The 10,690-nt window shown below is 37.3% G+C and overlaps 1 long non-coding RNA gene across 1 annotated transcript; it reads right to left on the minus strand.

Annotated features, from left to right (window-relative positions):
• Positions 1-473: 473 nt before the first annotated feature.
• Positions 474-3,073, minus strand: LOC106724976. Its single transcript, XR_001360799.1, has 3 exons — positions 3,064-3,073; positions 2,073-2,076; positions 474-509 (listed from the first exon to the last, which is right to left on the minus strand). It is a non-coding gene; the product is annotated as an uncharacterized LOC106724976 (long non-coding RNA).
• Between the last annotated feature and the right edge of the window lie 7,617 nt (positions 3,074-10,690).

The raw sequence follows: 10,690 nt of genomic DNA on the forward strand, positions 1-10,690 counted from the left end.
ATGTAATACAATAGTGGCTGTAGATTATAATGATTGGCATTTGATAAATATGATCTATTTTTAAGTTTTATTTTCCAAAGTAAAGTGAGTTACATATGGTTTTGTCTTGCCAAAATATCTTTAAGAAACCACCCTTTCTTTTCCTATTGTTGGTTCAAGTGGTTTGAATGGGACTAACTATATTTCAGATGTAAACCTGTGTTAATAGAAATTTTTTATTCAATATAGAGTCATGTGTTGCTTAATGACAGGGACAGATTCTGAGAAATGGTTTGGTAGGCAATTTAATCATTGTGTGCACATCACAGAGTACACATAAAGAAACCTAAATATGTCCAAAGCCTACTATGCACCTACACTGTATGACATAACCTATTGCTCCTTGGCTATAAACCTGTACAGCATGTTACTATCCTGAGTACCATAGGCAGCTGGATTTGTGTATTTATACATATCTAAAGATAAAAAAGGGACACAATCCTCTAGGCGCCCAGGCGTCCTCCACAATCCTCTGGTCGCATACTTCTGGCTCTTCTAGCTCCTCCTTAAGTGGTGTTTCCTTCAGTCACCTTGCAAGTCCAGGGCCTCTAGTTGGAGAGGATTTTTCTGTTCTTTGGCGTTGGTAGCTGTTTACTATTTGGAAACAGTTAAGTTTCGGGAGTCCTGCCGCTGCCATGAACATGTCGGTCCCAGGAGCACTCGTGAAACCACTGCCCATTCAGTCCTCCCGTCCTGGTCCCCAATGAAAAAGCAGATCCAAGCAACAGCAGCCTCCTGATCACCACACCCTCTGTCTGAGGAACAGCAGCTGTACGTGAAGCCTCCCCCCACCAGCCAGAAGAGCCACCACAGCTGTGAACAACACCCACCTGAGGAGCTGCTGCCAACTGAGGAGCAGCTGCTACCGCAACCACCCAAGGAGCAACCACAGCCCAAGGAGCCACTGCCACCCAGGGAGCAGCCACTGAACGACTCAACATCTAGATATGTCAGTGAGATCAAACATGGGTAGGCAAAGAAACCCCCAAAGGAAAGAAAAGGAGGACTCGCCAGAAAAGCAGCTAAGTGAGACAGAGGCATGCAACATGACAGAAAAAGAATTCAGAATAAGGGTCCTAGCGTGCATAAACCGGATGGAGGAAAAAATCAACTACTTATGCAAGAAGCAAGAAGAAACAGATGAAAAAATCAATAACTTATGCAAGACCCAAGAAGAAATGAAGAGCGATATAGCTGCAATAAAAAACACCATTGAAAGCATCAACAGTAGACTAGGAGAAGCGGAGGACCGAATTAGTGAATTAGAAGACAAGGAAGCAAAACACACCCAAACTGTACTGCAATTGGAGAAAAAAATTAAAAGACAGGAGGAGAGCCTAAGGGAGCTTTGGGACAACATGAAACGAAACAACATACGAATAATAGGGGTGCCAGAACAACAGAAAGATGAACAAGGATTAGAAAACCTACTCGAAGAAATAATATCAGAAAACTTCCCTGAGGTGGGGAAGAAAAAAGTCACACAAGCACAGAGAGTCCCAAACAAGGTGAACCCGAAAAGACCCACACCAAGACACATCATAATTACCATGGCAAATGTTCAGGACAAAGAGAGAATCTTACAGGCTGCAAGAGAGAGACGGAAAGTTACATACAAGGGATCTCCCATTAGATTATCAAATGATTTCTCAACAGAAACACATCAGGCCAGAAAAGAATGGACGGAAATTTACAAAGTGATGCAAAGCAAAGGACTGAACCCAAGAATACTCTATCCAGCAAGGCTATCATTCAAAATTGAAGGGGAAATAAGAAGCTTCACAGACAAAAAAAGGCTAAGGGAGTTTATCACCACCAAGCCTGCAATGCAAGAAATGCTAAAGGGACTGGTGTAAAAAGAAGGAATAAAAAGCTCAGAAAGAAAACAGCCACACACAAAAAGAAATGGCTATAAACAAGTACCTTTCAATAATAACTTTAAACGTAAACGGACTAAATGCTCCAACCAAAAGACATCGAGTGGCTGAATGGATAAAAAAACATGACCCATACATCTGCTGTCTACAAGAGACCCACCTCATTAGAAGGGACTCACACAGACTGAAAGTGAAGGGATGGAAAAATATCTTTCAGGCAAATGGAAAGGAAAAGAAAGCTGGGGTAGCAATACTTATATCAGACAAAATAGACCTCAAAGTGAAGGCCATAACAAGAGATAAGGAAGGCCACTTCATAATACTAAAGGGATCAATACAACAAGAAGATATAACCCTGGTAAACATATATGCACCCAATGCAGGAGCACCCAAATACATAAAAAAACTCCTGGAAGATATCAAAGGAGAGATCGACAACAATACAATCATAGTAGGGGACTTTAATACACCACTGACATCACTGGATAAGTCCTCTAGACAAACAATCAGCAAAGAAACAGCAATTCTAAATGACTCACTAGATCAGATGGACTTAATAGACATCTTCAGAACACTTCACCCCAAAGCCATGGAATATACATTCCTCTCAGGTGCTCATGGGACATATTCAAAAATAGACCACATATTGGGTCACAAGCAAAGTCTCCACAAATTCAAGAAGATTGAAATCATAAAAAGCTTCTTCTCAGACCACGATGGCATAATGTTAGAAATAAACTACAATAAAAACAACCCAAAATACTCAAACACTTGGAAGCTGAATAGCATGTTATTAAATATTGATTGGGTTACCAATGAGATCAAAGAAGAAATTAAAAACATCCTGGACACTAATGACAATGAAAACACAACAATCCAAAACCTATGGGACACAATGAAAGCAGTCCTGAGAGGGAAGTTTATAGCTCTACAGGCCTATCTCAAAAAACAAGAAAAAATGGTAGTAAATCATCTAACTCTACAACTCAAAGAATTAGAAAGAGAGCAACAAGAAAACCCCAGAGTGAGCAGAAGGAAGGAGATAATAAAGATTAGAGCAGAAATAAATGACATAGAGACCAAAAAAACAATACAGAAAATCAATGAAACCAAGAGCTGGTTCTTTGAAAGGATAAACAAGATTGACAAACCTCTAGCCAGGCTCACCAAGAAGCAAAGAGAGAGGACCCAAATAAACAAAATCAGAAATGATAGAGGCAAAATAACAACAGACCCCACAGAAATACAAATGATTGTTAAAAAATACTATGGACAGCTCTACTCCAACAAACTAGACAACCTGGAGGAAATGGACAAATTCCTAGAAAAATACAACATTCCAGCACTCAATCAGGAAGAATCTAAAAATCTCAATAGGCCAATAACTATGGAAGAAATTGAAGCAGTCATCAAAAAGCTCCCAGCAAACAAAAGCCCAGGACCAGATGGCTTCTCAGGGGAGTTTTACCAAACTTTCAAGGAAGAACTAAAACCTATCCTCCTCAGACTACTACAAAAAATTCAGGAGGAAGGAACACTTCCAAGCTCATTCTATGAAGCCAGCATCACCCTAATACCAAAACCAGGTAAAGACAACACAATGAAAGAGAATTACAGGCCAATATCCCTCATGAACATAGATGCCAAAATCCTCAACAAAATCTTAGCAAATCGGATCCAACAGTACATCAGAAAGATCATACACCATGACCAAGTAGGATTTATCCCAGGGATGCAAGGATGGTACAACATCCGTAAATCAATAAACGTAATACATCACATAAACAAATTGAAAGAAAAAAACCACATGGTCATATCAATTGATGCAGAAAAAGCATTCGACAAAATCCAACACCCATTTTTGATAAAAACTCTCAGCAAGGTGGGAATAGAAGGATCATACCTCAACATAATAAAAGCCATATATGACAGGCCCACAGCCAACATCATACTCAATGGACAAAAACTAACACCATTTCCCCTAAGAACAGGAACAAGACAGGGATGCCCACTCTCACCACTCCTGTTCAACATAGTACTGGAAGTATTAGCCATTGCAATTAGACAAGAAGAAGAAATAAAAGGCATCCAAATTGGAAAAGAGGAAGTAAAACTGTCCTTATTTGCAGACGACATGATATTATACATACAAAACCCTAGAGACTCCATCAAAAAACTACTAGACTTAATACATGAATTTGGCAATGTAGCAGGATACAAAATTAACCCCAAGAAATCTGAGGCATTTCTATACACCAATAGTGAACTTTCAGAAAGAGAGATTAGAAAAACAATCCCATTTACCATCGCACCAAAAAAATTAAGATACCTAGGAATAAACTTAACTAAAGAGGTAAAAGACCTCTACTCAGAAAACTACAGGACATTGAAAAAAGAGATAGAGGAAGACATAAAGAGATGGAAGAACATACCATGTTCTTGGATTGGTAGAATCAACATCATTAAAATGTCCATACTACCCAAAGCAATCTATAAATTCAACGCACTTCCCATTAAAATACCAATGGCCTACTTCAAAGATCTAGAACGAACTCTCCAAAAATTCATCTGGAATAAAAAAAGACCCCGAATAGCTGCAGCGATCCTGAGAAAGAACAAAGTAGGTGGGATCTCAATGCCAGATATCAAGCTGTATTACAAAGCCACTGTTCTCAAAACTGCCTGGTACTGGCACAAGAACAGACATATAGATCAGTGGAATAGAATAGAGAGTCCAGAAATTAGCCCGAACCAATATGCTCAATTAATATTTGACAAAGGAGGCAAGAACATACAATGGAGCCAAGATAGTCTCTTCAATAAATGGTGTTGGGAAAATTGGACAGATATATGCAAGAAAATGAAACTAGACCACCAACTTACACCATACACAAGAATAAACTCAAAATGGATAAAGGACTTAAATGTACGACAGGAAACCATAAAAATTCTAGAAGAATCCAAAGGCAACAAAATCTCAGACATATGCCAAAGCAATTTCTTCACTGATACAGCTCCTAGGGCAGTTGAAACTAAAGAGAAAATGAACAAATGGGACTACATCAAAATAAAAAGCTTCTGCACAGCAAAAGAAACCATCAACAAAACAACAAGAAAACCCACTGCGTGGGAAAACATATTTGCCAACGTCATATCTGATAAGGGCCTAATCTCCAAAATTTATAGGGAACTCATACAACTTAACAAAAAGAAGATAAACAATCCAATCAAAAAATGGGCAAAGGATCTAAATAGACACCTTTCAAAAGAGGACATTCAGAAAGCCAAGAGACATATGAAAACATGCTCAAAGTCACTAATCATCCGAGAGATGCAAATCAAAACAACAATGAGGTACCATCTCACACCTGTCAGAATGGCTATCATCAACAAATCAACAAACGACAAGTGCTGGAGAGGATGTGGAGAAAAAGGAACACTTGTGCACTGCTGGTGGGAATGCAGACTGGTGCAGCCACTATGGAAGACAGTATGGAGTTTCCTCAAAAAACTGGAAATGGAACTCCCATTTGACCCTGTGATCCCACTTCTAGGAATATATCCCAAGAAACCAGAAACACCAATCAGAAAGGATATGTGCACCCATATGTTCATAGCAGCACAATTCACCATAGCTAAGATCTGGAAACAGCCTAAGTGCCCATCAGTAGATGAATGGATTAGAAAACTGTGGTACATCTACACGATGGAATACTATGCTGCTGTAAAAAAGAAGGAACTCTTACCATTTGCAACAGCATGGATGGAACTGGAGAGCATTATGCTAAGTGAAATAAGCCAGTCAATGAAGGAAAAATACCACATGATCTCACTCATTCATGGATAATAAAGACCATTACAAACTTTTGAACAATAATAGATACAGAGGCAGAGCTGCCTCAAACTGATTGTCAAACTGCAGTGGGAAGGCCAGAGAGGGTTGGGGGGCAGAAGGGAGGGGAGTAAGAGATCAACCGAAGGACTTGTATGCATGCATATAAGCAAAACCAATGGACATAAGACACTGGGGGGTAGGGGAGGCCAGGGGATTGTCAAGGGCGGGGAAAAAAAGGACACATATGTAATACCCTTTGTAATACTTTAAGCAATAAAAAAATTAAAAAAAAAGATAAAAAGGTACAGGAAAAGTAGGTTATAGGAGATAAAAAATTGTACACCTTCATAGGGTATTTACCATGAACAGAGGTTGCAAGACTGGAACTTGCTCTGGATGAGTCAGTGAGTGAGTGGTGAGAGAATGTGAAGGACTCACTAGGCCATTACTATCACTACCGTAGACTTATAAATACTGTCTCAAAAGGATAAGTAGGAATAAAAAATCAAGATGGAGAGATAAAGGAACATATAACATTATTATACTGGCAATAATGTGGTTTTGGCCATTGCATGTTTGAACACTGCTCACATTTATGAACTTTGTGATATTAATAAAAATAGGTTGTTTAATATTGAGAGAGTATAGAACTTAGGACTCAATATTTTGACTTTGGAAATTTGTTTTTAGTTCCATTATCCCTATGTGGCTCTCTCTGGCATTGGATTGATGGAAGAAATAAAACATATCTATGCTTCACATCATTACAACCTGAAAATATGTCCAAAGTATAGGGACAGGCTGTCTACATACTATCACAGGAAGCTTTTACTAAAGTGTCAGTGGCATTTAATACATGTTCAGATAGCTCCTATGAACCTGTGTCCTTGAACAGGATCTTGTGTCCTCCACAAAGAAATTACAACAATGTACTCTGAAACCATCAAGCTATGTCTGGGAGGCTGTAGGACACGCTGAGTATGTAGCAATGAGAAGAAAGGATCCTCTTTGCTAAAACAGGTCAGTGTTTGACTGATTGTGATGTAATCTGTGCACTCAAAATTGAAGTACTTTGAGTGAGAGGGAATTTATTGCCAACTACACAAATATTGCTCCCATCAGAGAAAAAAAATTTCCTCCTGAACCACATACCATTCCATTTCTCACTGAAAATTCAGCTCCACTACAATCTAATGGGACCCCTGTTGTATATGCTGTCATTGAGTGAAACTTTTTTATTTGGAACATGACTGTATTCTATTATCAAATACAAATAGATGTGTCAACTGAACAGAAATTACCCCTTTGTGAAAGGGGTGAAGGAAGAACCCAAGTGCACAGGACTGATTGATACTGCTTTTCCTTCTTTGGCTGGGAAATGGCATGGTTACTACTCTCCCATGTAGGGGGGAAATAATGAATAAAACAACACAATTAAAGTTTTGAATATTAAATTGGAATGGGTCCAAGGAACACACCAATAAAAAACTTTCAATGTATAGATAAAGAAATCAAGGTCCATAAATATTAGTGTTCAAGATCAAAGAGCTACATAATTATCTATGAACCATCCTTTTCATGTGACAATGTTCTTAGCATTATTGAAAAAAATCATTATGAGAATTTAATCTTTATTATAAATCACCAAGAAAGTATCATATGGAAGAAAGAAGGGACTGGGAAGAGTTTTTGGTACTATAAGGGTTAATAGTATATAAGAATATATGTATTTTTATCATAGAATATACACTAAAATTAAGATTAGAAGATAATAAATGTACTTGTGGTTTGAAGGTTTAATGAAATTTGACTGACTTTAAGAACAAAATCAAGATGCCAAAGATAAAGAACCAAGTGATTCTACCTGCACCTAGTAGGCTTTCAATGATTAATAATTCCTTTCATCACTCTACTTTCCACAGAAAATATACTTTAGAGAGGCAATTCTTCAGGAAACATACCAGTTCTGTTCATACAGCCTCATGGTAACTGCTTAGCCCTCCTGGCAATTTGTCTCTTCGTCTTTATACTTGGGATAATTATATGGTGCTTGCTACTTATATAGCATATTGAGTTCCTGTTGCTAAATGATATAGGCCCATGGGTTTAAGATATGTCCATGCACATAATATTATCATTGTTAATTTAATGGCTTTTATAGTTTCATGAAGAGTATCTTCATGACCACTTTGAAAGATTTATATGGTTTGTTTTCACTGGAAATTCTTGTTTGAGAATTAACATGAATGGTGTGTAGAGGAGCCAAGGGGCTGTTAGACATTTTAAGGACAACACTATAAATGGTAATTACTAGCTTAAACATGTATTTGTTCCAGTGAAATATAACCCTCCATTTACATCCCATTTCTAGCTGTGAAATATGGCCTTTCTGTAATCAGGTTGTGGGGTTTTCAACACCTGTAGGAAATGTATATAAACTACATTAAACTCATGAAGAAAATAGCATGATTTCTAAAGCCAAATGTTGTGGCATTTTATGCCGTGTGCATGGAAGAATAATATCACTTTGTTATTTCATCTCATGATGAGCTTAGTGATAGAGACCATTGAAGACAAGAGCATGGAAAATGTGGAGGAATGTAATAATAATTTTGATTAATTCTTAACTTATAGGATAATTAGTAAAAATATTTTAGAGGTCTTTAGGAAAATAGTTATCCCAAGCCAGTAATTATAACCTTAAAAAAAGATAACCTCCTTTAAAATTTAATAACAGCATTTAAAAATATAGTTACTTTGAAGGAGCTAAATCTTTTTATATGGTATGTGAACTGAACTTTAATTTCTTACACAGGATTGCATGGGGGATAATCAGGCACATGTTCCATTCCTTTTGCTGCAAACTGCTTAATGTGTCAAGAGATGACTGTCACATGTTGAATATTATTAAATCATACTCCTTCCATTGTGCCAACCCTCACTCAGTTCAACTTAAACATTCATGGAATGATATTTTTTTCTTTACTTTGGATACTATGTTCATTATTGACTCTGCAAAGTTTAATTATTATTAGACAAGAAAACAAAACATTTAGAATTTTATGGAAATGCAGTTGAGGTTGAAGTAATTTTTTTTCTATCTATGGATGCAAATTTTAAAGCTAGTAAAAGTTTTCATTATATAACTTCATGAGCAATATATCTAGGTAAAATATATATGTACATAGTAAACTACTGCAGTCCCCTTTTTCTGCAATTTCACTCTCCTTGGTTTCAGTTACCTGTCATCAACTCTGGTCAGAAAATATTTAATGAAAAATTCAAGAGATAAACAATTCATAAGTTTTGATTGGCATATCCATTCTGAGTAGTGTGATGAAATCTCACACCATTCCACTCTGTCTTGCCTGGGATGTGAATCATCTTTTTGTTCAGCATGTCCACACTATATATACTGCCTGTGCATTAATCACTGAGTAAACAACTTCTTTTTCAGATTAGTTATGAGAGAGAGAGAGAGAGAGAGAGAGAGAGAGAGAGAGAGAAAGACTTTTATTAGAGTGTATTATTATAATTGTTCTGTTCTATTATTTGTTATTGTTAATCTCTTCCTGTGCCAAATTTATAAATTAAGCTTTAACATAGGTATATATGTATAGAAAAAAAACTTAGTATATCTAGGACTTGGTACTAATCATAGTTTCAGGCATTCACTAAGGGTCTTGGAATGTATCCTCCATGGTTAAAGGGAGACTAATTTCATAGATTACTATCAGTTTCTTAAATGGCACATATAATTGTTGAAATAGTCCATCAATATTAATATTTATGAGAACACACCAAAGAATGTGTAATCTACTCTGACTATTTACTTTAGAAGTTTTGTGTTTAACATATGCATACACACAGAGATATATTGCTTCAAAGATCATAAGATCATTCAACTTCTCTTCACCTGCCTAATCCCTACTTACTCTTTTTAGCTAAGCTCAAGGACTTTCAGAAAAGATGACAAAAAAAAGAATTGTGTTCAAAATCTCTGTTTATGAGCTCATTAAATTTGCCCAAAGAGAGCAGGATATAGTGAAGAACACTTTTTAACATTGATAGAACATGATGAAAATCAAGTGCTCAATAGAATTTATCCAAAATGTATTGAAGATGCTATTATACTGAAGAATTATTTCCATTGCCAACATGTATCTCCTATTTCTGTGAAACCAATTCAGTGTTGTGTAAAATAGACAATCCAATCTTTCTTTTTTAAAAATTTATTGTCTAAAGATTTACATATGTCTCCTTCCCCCCCGATTAACCCCCCCCCCTCAGCCATTTCTACCCTTGGCAAGCCCCCATGGCCCCAGTGTCTGTGTCTATTGGTTATGCTAACATGCATTCATACAAGTCCTTTGGTTGCTCTCTAACCCCCCCACCTCCCGTGCCATTTGTCTCTGGATCTATTTTTTTTCTTTATTGATTAAGGTATTACATATGTGTCCTTATCCCCCCATTGTGTCCCTGCCCCCCCCCCCACATGTCCTCACCTCCCTGGTATCTGTGTCCATTGGGTATGCTTACATGCATGCATACAAGTCCTTTGGTTGATCTCTACCACTTGCCCCGACCATCCCTTACTTTGCCTCTGAGGTTTGATGGTCTGATCAATGCTTCTCTGTCTCTGTTTTTGTTCATCAGTTTATGTTGTTCGTTATATTCCACAAATGAGTGAGATCATGTGATATTTATCTTTCTCCAACTGGCTTATTACACTTAGCATAATGCTAACCAGTTCCATCCATGCTGCTGCAAATGGTAAGCATTCCTTCTCTTTTACCGCAGAATAGTAGTCCATTGTGTAGATGTACCACAGTTTTTTAATCCACTCATCTGCTGATGGGCACTTAGGCTGTTTCCAAATCTTAGCTATTGTAAATTGTGCTGCTATGAACATAGGGGTTCATATGTCCTTTCTGAATGG

The sequence above is a fragment of the Myotis brandtii genome, unplaced genomic scaffold (genome assembly GCF_000412655.1).
Source record: "Myotis brandtii unplaced genomic scaffold, ASM41265v1 scaffold128, whole genome shotgun sequence".
Classification (NCBI taxonomy): Eukaryota; Metazoa; Chordata; class Mammalia; order Chiroptera; family Vespertilionidae; genus Myotis; species Myotis brandtii.